Source organism: Chiloscyllium punctatum, chromosome 17, assembly GCF_047496795.1.
Source record: "Chiloscyllium punctatum isolate Juve2018m chromosome 17, sChiPun1.3, whole genome shotgun sequence".
Taxonomy (NCBI): Eukaryota; Metazoa; Chordata; class Chondrichthyes; order Orectolobiformes; family Hemiscylliidae; genus Chiloscyllium; species Chiloscyllium punctatum.
In genome coordinates, this window is record NC_092755.1 from 21,654,526 (window position 1) to 21,674,203 (window position 19,678).

General features: G+C 45.5%; 1 long non-coding RNA gene across 3 annotated transcripts in view; it reads left to right on the plus strand.

Moving 5' to 3' along the window:
- Window positions 1-19,678, plus strand: part of LOC140487751 (uncharacterized) — a 76,655-nt gene that overhangs the window by 41,741 nt on the left and 15,236 nt on the right. For all 3 annotated transcript variants that reach the window (XR_011962931.1, XR_011962932.1, XR_011962930.1), the window contains exons 3-5: window positions 195-312; window positions 4,833-4,958; window positions 7,337-7,487. This is a non-coding gene — a long non-coding RNA (uncharacterized lncRNA). The remainder of the gene's footprint in view (window positions 1-194; window positions 313-4,832; window positions 4,959-7,336; window positions 7,488-19,678) is intronic.

Consider the following 19,678-nt stretch of genomic DNA (forward strand, 5'->3'; position numbering starts at 1 on the left):
GCTTCTGTCAGCATCTCTCACTCTTACAGCTACTCCGGATCCGGAGCCAAAAGAATCCTCCGATCCGCAACAGCACAGACCAGGGATGGAGACTCGGATTTTTGTGATCTCTGCTGGACTCAGTGCTACTCTACATGAGTTATCCTCACTGCATCAGTCTAATTTCCCATTCTGTCTCTTTATGTCTCATGCAGGTAATCAGGATGTTTCTAATTCCTGTCTCATCCATCACCTCATTGAAGACGCTTGGCCAGCCAGAGGGAGACGGAGACGGAGAGGGAGATCTGGAGCCTTCAGTAAATCCTTCAGCCGGTAAGATCAATCATAGTAAACAGCACAGGGTGGAGTTAGTGGCCATCTTTATTCAGACCTGGAACACAGGACATAGTTACAATGCTGGGCAAGGAACAGCAACATTCTCGACTTCATTCCCACCATATTGTGAGGGCCCTGCTGTCACCTCTGCTGTACTGGAACTCCCTGAGACTGCACAGGAGGTCCCAGGCATCAGTCTTGGCACATACTCTATTAGTGATCTCAGTAATATACTACAGTCCCGATAATCCTTCCTCTATTTGGAATCTCCTCTAGTACACACAATGCTGTCTATCTCTGTCAGGTTCTCCAATCCCTGACACCCTAATCCCTTAACTTCTCCAGTAGATACTAAATTCCTTCATCCCTGTAATTGCCGGGCCCTGTCTATCCCTGTAAGGTCCTCTTACCAATGCCACCCTCCATGCAAATGTGTTTTGTCTCTAACCTCTCCATCCATCCCTATCTGGGTAAACTTCTCCAGCTCTTGCAACCCTTCCTTACCTGTGAAAAAAATCATAACCTCCTTATTGTTCTACTAATCTTCGATCTTAATCTATTTAAACTTCACCCTCTCCCCACCAACTCTCCCGACCACAGGAACCTCGTTCATTTTGTTCAACGTTCCCCATTTGTGTAACTGTCTCGAACCCAGTAACCTGGCATTCTCCATTGCCTTCCTACCTATGCAGCCTCCAGAACCTAGAAGCCTTCTTATATCTGTAAACATCTGCAGTCACTACAATGTTCCATATCTCTGTCAATATACACAATAAACTCCTACTGAAACACTCCCTGTCTGTGCGCCTCAGTCTGCCTGCCTCTCTTTATATCCATCCCTATCCCTATCTCCAGAATCTAATCCAGCTCCCTCTACCTCTGTAAATTCCTCGAATCCGCAAACCCCTTTGTCCCATGAACATTATTGCCCAGATTTATCTCGAAAATCCTCGAGTCCCTGTAAGCCTCCCTATCTCTGCAACCTCTATCCATCTGTTCAACCTCCCACTACTGAGGAATGACTCCCTGTATTCACCATGAGGCAGATGGAATGACAGTGAACAGATATGATGGAACTGTCATTCCGGAGATGTAGCTGTAGAATGACCATTGCTGGGAAAGGAATATTGAAGGGTTGTTGGGATCTAGGCAGGACAGGCAAAAAGGCAACCAAGTTGTGAAGAAAGGATGAAGTTAATGCATTAATGAGAGAGCCACGTGGAACTGAAGATCAAAATTTGGAGTCTATTTGGATGGAGCTGGGAATGAACAAGCAGCAGCAGCAATCATTGGCTGGAATTCTTTTAAAGGAATCAAGCAGTGATGGGAATGTCAATATGGTTACAGTCAGGACACTGAATGTACTTGTAGCAAGGGCAGTACAGTAACTGTGTGTGACAGTGGTCTCCATCCCGACTGGATAACTAATGAGTATCAGGGCTTAATGGATGGAATCCTGGATTGGATACGAGATGGTTTTCTATAACATCATATCAAGGAGCCAGCAACAAATTTGTCCAGTGGAGTTCAAATGCTGTGTAGTAATAAATATCCAATAGTCCCATTTTAGAGGAGTTTTGTGAGGAAAGACCCATAGTGTTATAATGCAGATATTGAGTTCGAGTTAAGACCATAAGATGTCGGAGCAGAATGAGGCCATTTGGCCCATTGAGGCTGCTCTGCCCTTCAATCAGATCATGGCTGATCTGATACTCTCCAACTCTACATTCCTGCCTTTTCCACAAAACCCTTGTTTCCCTGATCCATTAACATCTGACCATCTCTGCTGTCAATATCCTTAATGACCCAGCCTCGACAGACCCCCGCAGTCAGGAATTCCCACAGATTCCCTACCCTCTGAGTGAAGACATTCCTCCTCATCTCCACCTTAAATGGGTGAGCTCTTGCTGGGATTTTCTGCCGTCTGGTTACACATTCTCACACAATTGAAACGAAAGGAAGTGACAAAGGTAATTATTGCAGATGATATGAAAATTGGTGGAGTTGGGGTGAATGAGCAAGGAGATCTAAGGTTGCAGGAGGTTACTGATCAGTTGGAAAGATGTGCAAAGAAATGGCAAATTAAGTTTAATCTGTCCAAGCGTGAGGTCATGTCAAATTCAAGAATAAAGTTCGGATACTGAGGGACATTGATATACAGAAGGATCTTGGTGCACTGAGTGGTAAGGTCCTAGGGAGTGTTACTGGACAAAGAGACCTTGGAGTCCAGGTTCATAGTTCCTTGTAAGTATAATCCCAGGTAAATAGGATAGTGAAGAAGTTGTTTATTCTGCTTGTGTTTACTGATCAGAGCAGTGAGTAGAGGAGTTGGGAGGTCATGTTGTGGCTGTACAGGGCATTGGATAAGCCACTTTTGGAATATTGCATACAGTTCTTGTCTCCTCCCTATCAGAAGGATGTTGTATAAATTGTAAGGTTTCAGAAAAGATTTATAAGGATGTTGCCAGGATTGGAAGATTTGAGCTAAAGGGAGAGGTTGAATGGGTTGGGGCTACTTGAGGCCGAGGGGTGACCATATAGAGATTTATACAATCATGAGAGGCATGGATAGGTTTAACAGACAAGGTCTTTTCCCTGAGGTAATGGAGTCCAGAACCAGACGGCCTAGGTTCAGGGTGAGAAGGGAAATATATAAAAGGAACCCAAGGGGCAACTTTTTCAGGCAGAGGGTGATGCGTGAATGGAATGAACTGCTAGAGGAAGTGGTGGAGACTGGTACAATTACTGCATCTAAAAGGCATCTGGATGTGTATACGAACAGGAAGGGTTGAGGGGGATTTGGGCCAAGTGCTGGCAAATGAGACAGAAATATGTTAATGTATGTGGGCAGCGTGAATGAGATGGACTGAAGAGTCTGTTTCTGTGCTGTACATCTCTATGACTAAATGTTTTCCACTGTCCATTTCCAGCCACACGCTTCACTGATTTCCCTGTTTACCTTGGTCAATTCTCCTCTCAAACACATGTAAATGGCTTTGGTTGTGATTGTAGGGTGTGCTTTTTAGTCACTTTAAAAATCTATCATCTCACAGAATTCCACTACACTACAATTTCCCAGAGGATATCTCAGTGTGACATTATTCGTTCACTCAGCTTCTACACCCAACGGTCGATCTGAGATAGTCACGTCCCTGGCCATTTACACAATGTGTTATTCAAAGAAACACTGACACAAACACTTGAAGAGGAGTTCGGAGAATATCATTTTTGACAAAGATTGAAGTCTCCCAAAATGATCACATTGCCTTTGCATTAGACAGGAATTCATTAGAAAGTGTAACAGTGTTGAGCAATGAAATGCTGTCAGGCAGCCTCAAAACTGTTTTTGACACGTGTTACTCATAATCTGCATTCAGGCTGATTCAGATGCATCATCAGATGCCAAATGCTTTCTCTGTAATGCCTTTGTTCCCCATTACTGTCAGGGTTATCCATCCTGCACTCCCTGAGACCCCTCAAGGATGGGTACAATTGAATATTTATGTTCCACCTTTTGCTTCTCCTCTAACCACATCTTCCTGGTGACTAAATCTTATTTATCTCTGTGTCACAAGTCTATTACCTTATTGCAGATACTTTGTCCATTCCAAAAAAAGAACATTGTAATTGACTTTTTCCCAGAATGTCCTGTCACAGCCTAATTCACTGATGTACAGTTTTAGTTAAACTCTGTCCCTTCCTGTTCCTTTCTGCTTGTCTTCAGCCACATTCCCATGCTGTTCCAATGTGTCCCCTTTTCTCTTTGGATTTGGAAAGCTCCTTTCACCTGAACCCTGTCCCTGCATCTTCTCTGTCAATTAAAGCCCTGTCCATAAACCCACTGACATAATTTGCCAGGACACTGATCCCAACAGGGTTGTTTTAATTCACTCCATGGGATGTTGCTGTCTCTGGCTGGCCAGCATTTCATGCCCACCCTCGAGCTGCCATTGAGCCGAGTGCCTTGTGAGACTATTAGAGAAGGCAGTTTCGAGTCAACCCCATTGCTCTGGGTCTGGAGTCATGTGTAGGTCAGACCAGCTGCCTATCGCAGATTTCGTTCCTGAAAGGATATTGAGCATTCAGATGGGTATCCCTGCCACTGTCATTAAATTCTGGACGAACACTCTAGTGAGAGTAACACTAGGCCATCGCCTGTCCCACTGATAGCTCCCTCATCCCTAAGTACTGATCCCAGTGCACCATGAATCAAAACCCTTCTTCTTGACCATGGTTTGATCCTGATACCTTCCTGCAATTTGATGCTATCACACAGTCTCACTCCATGTGGTATCTGTCACTGTGAGAGTCTAATTGCTGCCAGTGACTGCAGCTTTTGCAGTTACTCCAGATCCTGAGCCAACAGAACTCTCCACTCCAGAGAGACACAGCAGCACAGGCCAGGGATAGAGACTGGGATATTCCAGATCTCTGTGGTACTCGGCGCCATTCTCCCTGTGCAACCCTCACTGCATCAGTCTAATTTCCCATTCTGTCTATTTTTCTGTCTCCTGCAGGTACTCAGGATGTTCCTGACTCAATAAACCTCCCAATTGCTGGGTGTGTCATTCATCATCTCATTGAACACGATTGGTCAGCCTGGGGCGGGGAGATCTGGTTTCTTCAATAAATCCTGCAGCAAGGTAAGATCACTCACAGTGAACACATCAGAGCGAATTTAAGGGATTGAAGTTTAGTCCGGAAGACATGACACAGATATAGTGTTGAATGGTGAATACAGAGCGTGATGGGCCCAGACTCAATCCACACTCTCTTGTTTACTTTCAACACTGCTGTACTGAGCCTTCCTATGTCAATATAGGATGTTGACCGTTATTAATCCAGGCCTGTGCTGTCTTAGTGAGGATCGGGACAACAGAGGGGAAAGCAGGCCTCCCTAAAGGAAGTGGTATTAAAACCTGGGGTCTTTCTTTTCTATATTCCCCCACTCACACTGTCTCTTGTCGTGTGATAGAGTCATACAGCAAGGACACATACCTTTCAGTCCAATGCATCTGTGCCAGTGTCTTGAATGCTTGTAATTCATGAAAAGTTCCAATTTCTGTCACCTCCACCCCTCCCATAATCCTGCTGTTTATTTGAAACCTACTCCAATGCTGACGAGGCTCCCTATATATAATTTGCTCCAAACTCGGTAACGTGCCCAATCTCAGTAAAGTCATCCTGCCCTCAGTACAATAATTTCTATTTCTGTAGTTTTCCACAATAACTACAGTCCACCCTGTCTCTGTGAAATCCTCCAGCCTGGACAAAAATACTCACCTGTGTACTTTCCCCAAGCCCCAAGAGAACATGATATCACTGTAACCTTCTGCAGGCCAGATCACATTCCTGCCTCCTGGCCTATAGCACCACATGACCTCTGTAACCATCTCCCATCCCAACCGGACTCCTTATCTGTGTAAACACCTCCAGACCCTTTTCCAGCTGCAACAACACTTCCCATCTCAGTGTGCTCCTCCCTGCCCCTCAAATGCTCTCTCTTTGTGTAGCTCTGCAGTTTGGGATGGTTCAGTGGTGAGCACTGCTGCTTCACAGCGCCAAGAGACACAGGTTCAATTCCAGCCTCGGGTGACTATCTGTATGGAGTTGGCACATTGTCTCCGTGTCTTCATGGGTTTCCTCCCACAGTCCAAAGATGTGCAGGTCAGATAAATTGGCCATTCTAAACTGACCGAGCGTTAGGTGCATCATTGAGAGGGAAGTGGGTCTGGCTGGATTACTCTTTGGAGAGTTGGTGTGGACGTGTTGGGCCAAAGTGCCATTTCCATATTGTAGGGAATCTAATAAAATCTAAACTCTCCATCAGTGTTCTATATTAATGACCCTAAAAATATCCCTCTAACAATTAAACAGCTCCAAACCTCCCAATCTCTGTAAACTACGACAGCTCCAACATCCCTCCTTATCGGTGTAACCTCTTCCTGAAAACCTCTCAACATGTGGAGACCCCACAATCCTCCCTATCTGTGTAATCCAACAGGTTCCTGCATTACTCCCGATCTGTAGAACCCAATCCAATGCCTGTGACTCTCCCAATCCAGTTCCTGCAAGACTCACTATCTGTGTAACAGTCTCCCGTCACTATCACCCACCCTGTCAATGTAAGCTCCTCTAGTATCTCCATCCATCTAATCATCTCCATAACCTTCTCCAGCTCTTGTACCCTATCTAGTAAATGCCACCCTCATCTATAATCCTCCCTACGATAGGAACCGTTCCACAGATTCATCACCCTCTGGCTGACTACATTCTTCCAGATCTCCATTCTAAAGGGTTGTTCCTTCACTCTGAAGCCGTGCTCTTGAGCCCTGGTCTCTCCAGCAGTGAAAACATCTCCCCACCCCCATCCACTCCATCTAGGCCCCTCAGTATTCTGTAAGTTTGAATGAGATCCTGCCACCGCCACCTCTGAAAATTCATCAAGTACAGACTCAGAGACTTCACCAGCTTCTCATATGACGAACATTTCATCCTGGACTCTTTCTTGTAAAACTAGTTCTTGTACCCACTCACATCCTTTGTCCAGACTGTTAATGTATAACATGTACAGCGTGGTCCCAACCATGACCTCTGCGGAGTTCCCCTCGTCACCAGTTCCCATCGTGAAAACGACCCCTTTATACCTACTCTGTCTTTTGCTAATCAGCCAATCCTCTACCCGTGCCAAGCATGTTGTTCTGAAACTGAACTTTTATTTCACAAACCCAGCTGGATTTGTTTTCCTATCTGGCTGTGAATAAGCAGAGTAGATAAAAGGGAGGAATGGTTTGTCGGGATTTTCAGAAACCTTTCAACAAGATCCCACTGAAGATGTGGATAAGCAAAATTGGCAAATGTGGGATTGGAGGGAATGTACTGGCATGGATTGGGAATTCTTTAACAGAAAACTAAGTGGGAATAAATGGTTTAGTGCTTGACCCCCAACTAATCACAAAGGGATTTGATGCATTTGATGGATGGATAAAATCTACTGCTTCCATGTTTGTTGCTGACACAGAACGAGATGGGACAGTGACCCTGTGAAGGAGCAGAGTGGAGTGGGAGCTGGAGGATTACACGTACCTGGGAGTCACAGAGATAACTTCCTGCTGCTGGGACCTGCCTGCACTGAGTTTGAAACAAGTGCAAGAGCCGTCACAGAAAATGCTGTAAGTTCATTGGCTGATAAATTCGCTGTTATTAGCGACTGTCAGTTAATTGCTCTAAGTTAGCAATTTTTTTTCAATTTCTGAAATAAGGGTTGAACACAAAAATAAGAGGGAGAAGTAAAATTGTGAGCCAATATAATAAATTACCCTCAGTAAGCCACAGTTGAATAAGGGATTTAAACATATTGTTATTTCCTGGATGATAACTTCATTCTAAGTAATTAATTAAGTAACTCGAGACAAAATACATTTTAGGATATGTTTGTCAGATGGAAAATGTGTTCTGTTAATTGGGAAGTCATAGCCCCTGCTCATGTCCTAGATAGACACTGGGTCATGGAGCTCAGACAGTGACTCGAGACACAATGGGACATCTGTGATGCTGAGATTAAGTGGAAAGCACACACACAGAGCAGATCACCCTGCAAACATGACGGCCTGGAAGAAGGAAGGGTCTGGGGGACTAGGCAATCAGAGAGAAACAGTCAGGGAATACAAGCATATCCTGGTGTTTCCCTCCCAATTCAATTTCCCAGTTTGGAAGCTGATGAAGGCGTAGGCTGCTCAAGGGAGGGCAGTCAGAGCCATTGTCTGTGGCACCACAAGCAGCCTGACTGTACAGGAGGGGAGGGAGAAGGAAGGAGGAGCAATAGTCACAGGGGAGTCAGGAAAGTGAAGAAGGTGTCAGCCTGCATGTGATTCCAGGATAGTGGGGTTAAGAATGTCACTGTATCTGCAGAACATTCGTCTGGGGGACAGTCAGCAGTCAAAGATCATGCCCATGTTTGTAGGAATGACCTGGGTAGGAAGGGTGAAGTGGTCTGGGAGTCAGAATTTAGGGAGCTAGGTGGATGGTTAGTAAGCCGGTCTGCAAATGCAGCAATCCCTGGAATACTCCCAGGGCCGTGTCCAAGTGAGAACAGGACTCAAGAGTTTTTGGTAGATGAGAGTGTGACTGAAACAATGGTGCAGCAGGAAGGGCTTCAGATTCCTGGGACATTGGAACTGGTTCTCGGGAAGTCAGCAACTGTACAAGCTGGATGGGCTAACGTGACAGAGCTGGGACTGAATTTCTTACGGGTTTTTTTTGGGAGGGATTGAAAATAACTTGGTGTGTGCTTAGGATCTAAAAAGAAATAGTAAAGGAGACTACCAGGATTTTCAAAATAATGGGAGATACAATTGGCAATAATTTACAACAACACGGTTAACAGTGGAAGATGGAGTGAGAAAGAAAGCCTTAATCTGAGGTACTCTGAAATGGACCTGAATACTGGGAGTGTTCGGAGTTACAGAAGCAGTTTGGTGTGTGGAAATCTGATGGATTGATCACCGAGAACTGGCTCAAGGAATGGCAGGACGGGATGTTAAATATTGCTGGGTATAAAATATTCCAAAATGATAGAAGGGAAGGGAAAGTATTAAGGTAGAAGTATTGATTTAGATTAGTGTTAGTTAAGGAGTCCAAGAGAAAGAGGATCCGTCCAAGGACAGAATGAATTTGGCTGGAGCTACAGAACAAAAAGTGTACAATTACACTGTGAGGTAAAGTCTGTCAGCCAGCAACAAAAGAAATGATGGAGAGAATAAATATGCAGGCGCATTTGAGAGCGATGACAGTATTACAGATTAGTTATAATGAGAAACTTAATTACTCAGATATTGACTGGGTTACTGGTGATGCAGCCTCCTGAGGGGTGAGTGTTCCTGGATTACATGGAGGAGAGCTCACTGCAGGAGTATGTGTCCAGCCCAAGAGAGTATGTACTGTTGGACCTGATCCTTGGGGAAGAAGTGGGGCAAGTGGATCCAGTGTAAGTAGGGGAACGTTTTGGGGGGCAGCGATCATTTTATTGTAACGTTCAGGATGATGATAGAGAATGCTATGCAATAATTGAGAGTGAGAAATATTAGTTGACTGAGAGCAGTCTTCAATGGGGCAAGAATGAAGCTGGGAACTTTTCAACAAGGCCAGTGAAATATTAGCTTTAAACAGTGTGAACCAGCTCAGATGTAGCTGGAGATGGGGTTGCAGTGTGACCATGACTGGGAACTGGATAATTAAAGGTTTTCCCCATTTCTACAGGAATGGTAAATAGGCCAACACAGTGAAGTAGCATTGTGTAAAAAGGATGGGATCAGTAATATTGTGATGCTAATCAATTCACACACTGCTCCTCCCTGCCCTCACCCTCATCTCTGCGTATTGATTCTATCAGATATTGGTAACCTTTGAAAACTTCAGAAAATAGCAGGATAGACAAGATCAATCTGTCCACTGTCTGCATTGCACAAGAGGTAATGTTGTCTTTTAAATGCGAGTTCTGACTCCCCGGATACTATTGGACTTCAGCTGCAGATCCCGGCACCTTTTTAAAATGGTTTGTGAGGTTCTGCCTCTACTCCGCTTCCATGTGTGCCTCCCAGATCCCGACCATATTCTTGGTGAAATAACAACTTTCCTCACCACTTTTCGGATATTTCAGCCAATTATATTAAATATTCACCACTGGTAAAGCAAGATACCAACAGGAACAAGATGTTATTTCCCTCTGTACCCAGGCCCCTGACAGCATGTGCACCCCAATCAAATCTCCTCTCAGTATCCTCCATTCATATCTTTCCTCAGAACTGCACTTCCACTTTCACAGGGTGAAGAATCTCCTCTGTACTCTCTCCAGTCCAATTCCATCCTTCCATGTGATGGGGTGACCAGCACTGTACACAGTCCCCAAGCTGTGACTGAACTCATTATTTATGCATTTCCAGCATAAGTTTCCTGCTCTGAAATTCTGCCCTTTGGCTGATAGAGGAAATGATGCCATTTGCTACATTAACGAGATTATAGATGTTTCCAGCTATCTTCATTTATCTGCCCACACAGACTATGCTCTCATTTATTGTCCATTCCTCTCTATTGTTGATGTCCCCAAATGCCTTGCCTTGCACTTCTCTGGGTTGTTTGCTCCGTTCACCTGTACCCCATAGTTTCTGTTTTTAGACAATCTGCCATTGGATCTCTCGTCAAATCCAAATAAGTCACATGCAGTAACAAGTTACTGCCTCAGACCAATACAGTCAGATTAATTACACACGATCTTCCTTGCATAAATCCAGACAGACTGTCCTGGAGTCCCTGGGACTTCCTCAGTGACCGTTTATCCCATTGTCTCAGAATTCTAGTTGCAACCTATTCAGTCAGTCCCTTGCTCTATATTAAACAAAGTTGCGGTATTAGTCATTCTCCAGGTCTCCAGCACCATCCCTGCATCCAAAGAGGATTGGATAATGTAGGTAACTATAAGGCAGGGATTTTCCCCAGCTCCTTTTAACAGTCTGGAACGTTGCGTTACCCCTTTTTAAGGATTTGAATCTCCTTTGTAATTCTCCGCTCCAAGTTTGTTGTTCCCAATCTTTCACACTGCATCCCTACTTTGATTCAGACAAACAGAGGCCTAACCCATCTTATGATTTGGTCAAGTCTCATTTTAGTCAGGTTTTATGGAGGGTTTCTCTCCACAAGGTGAAGTGCATTTTCTCATGACACCATCCCCAATCTGCCTCTTTAACTATCCTCCCTGCACACGTGGTTATCTTCTCAACTGATACGAACACGATGATTTTCCTCTTCGTCATAACAACTGCTCACTGCCTGGATATCCCAAAATGCGCCGGCCTTCCTGTACCAGGTGCCATTAGTTAAAAAAGTCATTACACTCTTAGATTGTCAATTCGAAACTGCCAAAGACATGGCATTGGGGGTAAAACTGGGGCTTCACTTTGAGACCAAGTCGCTGAGGTTCTGGTGGATGGCATGGTGCACGAGAGGGACATTATCTTCCTCTAGGACTGGCAGGACTGAATGTCCAGCAGTGTTGGAAGGAGGTCAGTGACCTTCTCCACTCCACCATGGTAATTACCACCATCTGCACTTTGTGAGCTCGCCCTCACTGTCTCTCTGTTACTGCACCCACCTCCCACAAAGGCTCATGTTCTCCCACTCTCACTGAATGCAGCACCTTCTCTCGGTCTGTACCAGCTGTAACAAACAATTCTACGTCCCTTAATACCGCTTGGTAATTGTCATATTTCAGAAGGAACCACCCCACACGAGAGGAGAAACAGCCAAGAGGGATAGGGGGCTCCCAACATTCTGCTCCTCGACCCAAACTGGGGAAGGATCCTGACCCTAACAACCACGAGAGGCTGACTGACCGTGTCCAAGCTCGCTGACTGGGATCTGAGACTCCCCCTGACTCACTGTGCTGTGCACCGTGACTGACTGTGTCCAAGCTCCAGGACTGGGATCTGAGACTCCCCCTGATTCACTGTGCTGGGCACCGTGACTGACCGTGTCTAAGCTCCCAGACTGGGATCTGAGACTCCCCCTGTCTCACTGTGCTGGGCACCGTGACTGACCGTGTCCAAGCTCCCAGACTGGGGTCTGAGACTCCCCCTGACTCACTGTGCTGGGCACCGTGACTGACCGTGTCCAAGCTCCCAGACTGGGATCTGAGACTCCCCCTGCCTCACTGTGCTGGGCACCATGACTGACCATGTCCAAGCTCGCTAACTGGGATCTGAGCCTCCCCTTGACTCACTGTGCTGGCCACCGTGACTGACTGTGGACAATGATATCAAGCTTCCTGGGTTTGTGTCTGTGCTAAACACCAAGACAATACAGCAGGAGGGTGAGCCTGGTAGCTCTGGCTGAGGGGAAACACTGCTAAAGACAGGGTAAGACAACGCAATAATTCTGTGAGCATTCAAGTTAGCTCAAAGTGAATGTGTACAAACACGGAGTGAGCAACCCAGAGGGACAGGCCATGAGCTGGGTGTGTGTCCCTGAGCACAGTGTCCTTGTAGCAGCATTGCAATGAGAGTTGTCAGTGCACCCTGAGCTGCAGCATTGAAGTACAGAAGAGTACTGTCAGTGGGTCGCAGATGTGCTGGGAATGCATGGTGAAGCTGGCATGTGTCAGATGTCAGCATTGGTGGGTGTGGAGTACACGCAACTTCTGTTCATGCAGTTTCCCCTGAGACGTTGGTGTCCAGGACAGAAGTCTGCAGAAACGTGCGGCGAGATGGAGTCACCAGGTACCAGGTCTGACTTTCATGTCAAATTCTCAATATTGAGTTTCCCCACAGTGGGGGAGGATATGAAGCTGCAAGTTGGTGGGGGGGGGATCCACAATAATGTGGCTGTTGATCATCAGTAATCATTCAGTGAGCATCGCGCCACTCTCGCTATCAAATCTTGTCTTAAAGAACAGTCTAGTCCAGGAACAGGCCCTTCAGCCCAGCAAGCCCACACTGACACATGATGCCTTTCAAAAGATAAAACAAAAGTTTTTGCTCTGACATTGTCTATGTCATTCTGTTCCCTACGTACTCATATTTGTGCCAAGATCCCTCTTAAACCTTGCTATATTGGCTTCTTCCCCTCTATCAGTGCATCCCAGGCACTTTCACATTCTGTCTGGAACAGCAAAAGAAAAGAAGCTTACCGATCACATCTCCTGAACTTTCTCCCTTTTACCTAAAACCTACAGTCCTGAGTAATTGATATTTCTACTCTGGGATGAAGCCACTAACTGTATTTCTATCTATGTCTCTGATAATTTTGTAAATATCTATCAGGGAGCCCCATAGCCAATGATGCCCAGGTGCACACAAACCATGTGTGTTCAATATCTCCTTCTGGCTAATACCCTCCAAACCAGACAACATCCTGGTAAACCTTTTCCATACCCTCTCCAACACTTCCACATCGTTCTGCTGGTGTGGAAACCAGTACTGTACACAATATTCTAAATATGCCCAAACTAAGTTTCTCTACAGCTGCAATATGACCTGCTAATTTTCATACTGCATGCTCCGATGCCTGTCTGCAAGTTTGCCGTCAGTCTTCTTGATCACCCTATCCACCCGTGTTACCACTTTCAGGGAATTATGGAGCTGTACACCTTGATCCCTTCGGATGTTGATGCAATCAGTATTTTTCCATCCATTTTATACTTCTCTGCTGCATTAGACCTTCTAAAACGCACATCACAATTGTCCAGATAAAGTTACATCTGTGTTTTCTCTTTCCAAGTCTGCAGCTGACCTATATCCTGCTGTATTCTCTGGCAATCATCTTCACAATCTGCAACTCCGCCAATCTATTTACAGATCTCCGGTCACAAAAACACTGTTCCACCCCTACTCTGTCTTCTATGACCAAGCAGTTCTCTATCCATCTTACTAACTGACCGCTGATTCCATTTCACTTCACCTTCTGCATGAGCCTGCCATAAGGAACCACATCAAAGGCCTTGCTAAGGTCCAAATGTCCAACATTCAGCCCCATCCCCTCATCAATCAATTTTGTCACTTCCTCGAAACATTCAATCAAGTTTGTGAGACATGATCTTTGCCATGCAACTGTGTTGCCTGTTGCTAGTAAGTCCATACTAGATTTCTGTTGGAGCTGCACTCATTCAGACAATTGATTATTCCATCATATTCCTGACTTGAACCCTGGAGAGTAGATTAGATTCCTTACAGTGTGGAAACAGGTCCTTCGGCCAAACCAGTCCACATCAACCCTCCGGACAGTAACCCACCCACACCCATTTCCCTATGACTAAAACACTTGGCAATTTAATGTGGCCAATTCAGCTGACCTGCACATCTTTGGACTGTAGTAGGAAACCCTGCAGACATGGGGGGAATGTGCACACTCCACACAGTTAGTTACCCAAGGCCAGAATCGAACCGAGGGCCTTGGCACTGTGAGGGAGCAGTGCTAAACACTGAGCCACCATGCCGCTGTTGATGGTACCCGTAGACTGGGAGGTATGTCGGGCCGCGATGGTTACTGTACTTTGGGAGGTATGACGGTCCAAGAAGTTGCAGACTGTATGAGTTGTACAGAATATGATGCTGCTGCTGCCGCCGATGAGCCATTGTACCTCATGGATGCATCATCATTCGTTGCTTAACCTGTTTAAAGTCAGTACCATTCAGGACATATCATTGTGTTGAGGGTCTGCAAAATGTGAAGATGGACCTTGCTCCTTATAAGGACTGTGTAGTGACCATTCTTACAGATATATGAAATGAAGAGGTGTATCTGCAGCAGGCAGAAAGGTGACAATGTGGTCGATTATAGGTTTCCCTTTTGTTGATTCCCGCAAAACCTGCTGCAGAGCAGTCACAGGATCCAGCATCAATGCTGAACACTATGATTAGAATAGATCCCCTACAGTGTGGTAACAGACCCTTCAGCCCAACCAGTCCTCACTAACCCTCCAGAGAGCAGCCCACCTGGGCGATTCACCTGAGCTGCATATATTTGGACTGTGGGAGGAAACCCACACAGACACTGGGTGAATGTGTAAACTCCACACAGGCAGTTGCCCAAGGCTGGAATCGAACCTGGATCCCTGGTGCTGTAAGGCAGCGGTGCTAACCACTGAGCCACCATGCTGCCCTATATGCCAAGGACCTGCCCTCTTCTGCCTGGCTGTGTCCTTTCAGTGGGACAGAACCTCCCAGAGAGGATGGTGATGTTGCATGGGACATAGTCCTGTTCACAGAATCCTGCTTGAAAGACAATATTGATTGTTGCTTGATTAGTCTGAGGGAAATATGCAGCAGGTCAATTTTACATTTTGTATCGTGAAGAGTTAATATCACTTTATTTCTTACATATTTTAGAATAAACCAAACATCAATAATTTTCTGTTGAAAACAATTGGAGTGAACAATAATTGAAATACCAGAGCGCACACCTAACTATTACACAATTCAGTGACTGTAGTAAACAGCCGATTCATGTTCAGATCAGTGAACACACCATCTTGCAGGCAGCAAAGCTGTTGGAAATGACTTTGAGGAAAAGCCTGAATTCAGACACAGTGTTACTGGCCCTCACCATGACCTCCAAAACACTGACCATCTCCAAAATCTGTCCAGAGTGCTTCCAAACTGGAGCTGGGCAGTTACTCACACAATCCCTCACAATAAACTGTTGAGACATACCTGAACAACAGGGAGATGTGTGTGGGACAGACTGTTCAATGGACTCGCACGTGGCGCTGGTCCAGATGCAGTTCAATATTTATAACAATGACCTGTAAACAGCCATGTCTTGCAAGTATATTTCTTCTGGTGTGTCCCTAAACTCTGTAATTCTGCACCTTGGACCCGATCCTGAATGACGGTGTTATAAAGGTGATGGTCTCCCGCAGCACATGGCAGCTTACATTGAATCCCTCATAAACCATATCCAGTGTATGTTAGCCCCACAATGTTTGTATCCAAACAGATTTGTGCAGCTCCATTGATGGCCAGCATCATCCCAGCCCAACTTCCTTATGTGTGACTTGAGCTGGAAATCTCTGTGTAAATGTTTACAACATTGTTCTAATCATTAACAGCAAAGTCTCTTTACTGAAGCTCCAGCATCCTTACATAATACCAGCTTTTCGATTGTCCAATATGCATAAAATCCACCCATTTATTCTGTTCACTTTTATAACAACAATATGATGAAAACAGTGCCCAACTCACAGTAAGGAACATTGAAATGATGAATATCATTCCCACACCCAAGACCACATTATTATTAAGTACAATAACTGAAAATATGCAATTATTTTCCTTCGTATTAATGTTGTGAACTAATAGTCGACTCTCCTGCTCCTCAGATGCTGCCTGAACGGCTGTGCTTTTTCAGAACCACATTTTTTTACTCTGATCTTCAGCATCTGCAGTGCTCACTTTCTCCCTGGTAATATTCAATCATAATCATTTTTGTGGTAACAATTTCACTGTGTGTTTAAACATGTTAGTCAGATATGAATACATTTTGAATTGCTTATGTCTATCGCAGAGCTCGGTGATGTTGGGTGTGAATGTCAATGTCTGTGTGATGCTCGGTATGTAGACCATGCCTCTGAGAGACTGACAGATTAACCCTTCAGCTGTTCACAACAAACAAGTTACAGACTGAACCCAACCAGCCTGAGCTCACAAAACCCAAAGCATAGTGTCCAGCATTGGGCATGTTTGGACAATATTTTTCATTTTAATTTATTCATAGAATATGAGTGGGCCAGTATTTATTGTCCGTCTCTTGTTGCCCTTGAGAAGGTGGTGGTGAGCTGCCACACTGACCCACTGGAGTCCATGTGTTGTAGTTAGACTTCCAATACCATTCGGGAGGGACCTTGAAACAGTGACACTGAAGGAACAGCAATATACTTCCCAATCATAATGGTGGATGGCTTGGAACAGAACGCGAACATGGTGGGGGTCCCATGTATCAGCTCCCCTTATCCTTCTCGATGGTCGGGCTTCAGAAATACGTTGTAAGGAGCCTTGGTAAATTTCTGCAGAGCACCGTGTAGATGGCAGGTGTTGCTACGACTGATTATCAGTGGATGAAGGGTGAAGCTGCACTCACCCAAGGAAATGGGGGATATTTCATAACACCCATATTCAACATGTGTCTTATCGATGGGGGACAGGCTTTTAGAGATCATGAAGTGAGTTATTTCTGCAGGATTCCTTGCCCCTGACATATTCTTGTCGTCAATTAATTTACATACGTCAAAGTGTGGCACTGGTAAAGCATAACAGGTCAGGCCACATCTGAGGTACAGGAGAGTCGATGTTTTAGCATAAGCCCTTTACAGGAATGGGTAATGGAATCATATGCTCAGTCCAGTTCAGGTTAACGTTAATCCCCAGGATATTGCTAGTTGGGTGTTCAGTGATGGTGGTGGCATTGGACGTTAGAGCATACGGTTCAACTTTCTATTGTTAGAGGAAATCGTTGTCTGGCATATTTGTAATGGAAATGGTACTTGTCACTTTTAAGCACACATATGCCTATTTCCAGGTGTTGCTGCATTTCGATAAGGACTGCTTCAGTATCTGAGTAAATCGCGAATGGCATTGAACATTGGCAAACATCAATGGCAAACATCCCCACTTGTGTGTTTACACTGTCGGGATGGTCATTTATGATCGGGCCTAGGGCAGAGATCACTCTTATAACTCACTGATACTGTCCCTCTCTCTGATTAGGAAGTTTGCTTCTCGTTTCGCCTGCTCCAGAGGTGTTTAACAACATATCTGAATGAGATAATATTACATTATCTTCCCAAGGAGCTGAGTGAGAAGTTGGTTAGCTCAATCAGTTGGACGGCTAGATATTAATGCCAACAGTGTGGGTTCAATTCCTGCACTGACGGGGGTGACTAAAGGACTGTCCTACTCAACCTCACCCTTACTTGAGGCATGATGACTGTCCAGTTAAACTACCACCAGTCGTCTCTGTCTAACGAGAGAGCAGCCCGATCATCCTGGAGGAGTCTGGTGCCTTACCTTTCCATTTCTGATCTACAGGCTGACCCAGAAACCCCACCCCTAGGGAACTGCTGCAGAGCTGTCCTGGAGCTGAGATGGCTGCTCTCCACCAACCCCAACCAACATCATTTGTGCCAGGTATAACTTCAGCCAGGGCAGACGAGACTTATTTGCTCTAGTTTTGCCGTTAAGCCTGGACACTTGGACAAATGCAGTTATGATAATGTCAAAAATGCAGTCACTGTCGCCTCACCTGTAGAATTCAGCTATGTGTTTTCTTGTTGTACACCATTAAACCGAGGCTTCAATGTGCCCAAGGGATGAGTTGCCCTGGCAGAGACTAAACTGAGTTTCAGTGAGCAGGGTGGTGCTGAGGAAGTGCTACTTGATCCACTGTAGATTCCAATAACATTGCAACACTTTATTAGTGATATGGATTAGAGCAATGGCGCAGTCATTGATTGTCTGATGTTTTGTCTGTGTGTGTACAGGACCCGCCCGGATAGTTTCCCACATTGTCAGGTAGGTCCCAGTGCAATATCCCTGCAGGAACAGCTTGAATGGAATGTTCTCAGGGCCCACAGCTTTTGCATTATCCCATGCATCCAGCCATTTGGAGATACCAAACAAAAATGAATTGAATTAGCTGACGACTGCCATCTGGAGGAGACTAAAATAGATCATCCCATCGATACTTCCGTCTGAACATTGTTGTGAATGTTTCAGCCTTACCTTTTCTATTGTTGTGCTGGCCTCTTCCATCACTGAGGAAGATGATATTTGTGGATCCTCTTCTTCCAGTGAGTTGTTTGATTGACCACACAATTCACCCTGATTGCATGTGACAGGATTACAGAGATTAGATCTGATTTGTTGGTTAGATCTGTCTGTCACTGGCTGTTTATGCTATTTGGTCAGTAAGTGGTCTTGATTGGTGAAGTCACCTCATTGTGAGGTGTAGCTGGTGCTGCTCTTGGCAGACCCTCCTGTATTCTCCATTGAACAAGGGTTTATTCCCTGGCCTGATGGGCAGGGTAAAGTGGAGCATATGCCAGGTAGTGACAGTGGAAATTGTTCTGGAATACAATTCTGCTGCTGTTGGTAATGACTCGAATCACCTCACATAGGCCAGTGCTGCATTCTAGACCTATTCGAAATCTGTCCCGTTTAGCATGGTGATAGTTAGTATCTCTAGTATCTCTCACATGTGCGTACATGTATGTGTGACCTTGTCTCCGGAATACTGTGTGTGGTAGTCACTGTTCCCAGTATGGGTCATCATCAATGTGTCTGCAGCAGTAGGTTGGTGAAGATGAGGTCAAGTGTGTTTCTCTCTCTCCGTCGTTCCCCCCCTGCCCCGGTGCAGACTCAGTCTCGAAGCTGTGTCCTTTTGGACACGACCATCTCGATCAGCAGTGCTGCTGCTGATCCCCTCTTGGTGGGGTTTGAAATGGCCCACCCAGTATACATTCTCCAGCTCTGTCACCCTCTCAGTGCGTCCTCCGCATGTTGTTCAATGTGGAGGGACACTGATCCATCAGCTGAGGGAGGGGAGTCAGAAGGAGGTTTCTGTGTCAGTGTTTGGTCTGACATCGTGAGGCTGAGGGAGGGGGGGGGTCAGCAGGAGGTTTCTGTGTCAGTGTTTGATCTGACAGCGTGAGGCTGAGGGAGGGGGGTCAGCAGGACGTTTCCGTGTCAGTGTTTGGTCTGACACCGTGAGGCTGAGGGAGGGGGGGGTCAGCAGGAGGTTTCTGTGTCAGTGTTTGATCTGACACCGTGAGGCTGAGGGAGGGGGGGGGTCAGCAGGAGGTTTCTGTGTCAGTGTTTGA